At 62.3% G+C, this 1,556-nt stretch overlaps 1 non-coding gene across 1 annotated transcript; it reads right to left on the bottom strand.

The window, feature by feature from the left end:
* Positions 1 to 145: 145 nt before the first annotated feature.
* LOC115034638 lies at positions 146 to 303 on the bottom strand. The gene has a single exon (XR_003839970.1). It is a non-coding gene; the product is annotated as a 5.8S ribosomal RNA (ribosomal RNA).
* Between the last annotated feature and the right edge of the window lie 1,253 nt (positions 304 to 1,556).

The following is a 1,556-nucleotide window of genomic DNA, read 5'->3' as shown; positions in this document are numbered from 1 at the left end:
TCACAACTTGGGCAGGACGACCGGAGGCGGCCGCGCGAGCGGCTCTCCCCGGTCGAACCGCCAATCTCGCACCACCGGAGCGGCCGACGGGCGTGCCGTCGGACGCCTGCAGGCGGCGCATCGGTCTGGCCGAGTATCCGGTATACGACCCTCAGACAGGCGTGGCCCGGGACCCGCGAGTCACCGAGGCCGCAATGTGCGTTCGACTGGTCGATGTTCGTATAACCTGCGGATTACACGACGACGCGCAGATAGCTGCGGTCTTCATCGATCCACGAGCCAAGTGATCCGCCGCTCGGTGTCGGTTGTTTTTTTGTTTTGTTCGACGAAACTTCTACGGCCACGCGCCGTGCGCGGACGCACGACTGGGCACGTACGGTCTTTCGACGTGTTAACCATCTTTCGGTCGACGCTCGGTCGGGGGTCGCGGCGCGCGGGCGGTCGTCGAGCGAGTCGGCGAGCGCACGCGGCCACGGGGTCGGATGAGGCGCGCGCGAGACCGGCGAGTGCCGCCGGTACCGCGGGCCCGTCTCTAATGATCCTTCCGCAGGTTCACCTACGGAAACCTTGTTACGACTTTTACTTCCTCTAAACGGCCGATTTCGGTCATCTTCGCGATCGCGCGACGACCCAGCCCCCGAGGGGGCCGAATAACGCGCGTCCACTCCGAAGACCTCAATGCGACCGTTCAATCGGTAGTAGCGACGGGCGGTGTGTACAAAGGGCAGGGACGTAATCAACGCGAGCTGATGACTCGCGCTTACTGGAGAATTCCTCGTTCACGTGGAAAAATTGCAAGCCACGATCCCTAAGCACGAAGGAGGTTCAGCGGGTTACCCGGAAGCCTGTCGGCCCAGGATTGTTAAACACGCTGATTCCTTCAGTGTAGCGCGCGTGCGGCCCAGAACATCTAAGGGCATCACAGACCTGTTATCGCTCAGTCTCGTGCGGCTATGTTCGTCCGCCGCCTGTCCCTCTAAGAAGAGTTTAAGCTCCTGGGAGCCGGCGGTAGCCCTAGTAACGTATCGTGATCCGCCGGCGACGGCCGCGAACACGGCGCGCTTCACCACGGAGCCCGACGCACGACGGACGCAGGCCGACCGGAGGTTGCCCCCCGGCCGACATACGCCCGCCGAACGCCGGGACGCGGATGGCGCGGCCGCGCCCGACGACCGCCGTGGACGACGGGCGAACGCGTTCGGGGATACCGGGCCGAGCCGACGGGTACGCGAACACTGACGGCCGAAACCGCCAGCGCTGCGCACACGCCGACTCGGGTTTACCCGCCTAGTTAGCAGGACAGAGTCTCGTTCGTTATCGGAATTAACCAGACAGATCGCTCCACCAACTAAGAACGGCCATGCACCACCACCCACCGAATCAAGAAAGAGCTCTCAATCTGTCAATCTTTCCGGTGTCCGGGCCTGGTGAGGTTTCCCGTGTTGAGTCAAATTAAAGCCGCAGCTCCACTCCTGGTGGTGCCCTTCCGTCATTCTTTAAGTTTCAACTTTGCATCATACTTTCCCCGGAATCGGAAAAGCTTCGGTTTCCCGGAA

This window comes from Acyrthosiphon pisum, unplaced genomic scaffold, assembly GCF_005508785.2.
Source record: "Acyrthosiphon pisum isolate AL4f unplaced genomic scaffold, pea_aphid_22Mar2018_4r6ur Scaffold_1811;HRSCAF=2313, whole genome shotgun sequence".
NCBI lineage: Eukaryota > Metazoa > Arthropoda > Insecta > Hemiptera > Aphididae > Acyrthosiphon > Acyrthosiphon pisum.
This window is presented reverse-complemented; position numbering and strand designations above follow the sequence as displayed.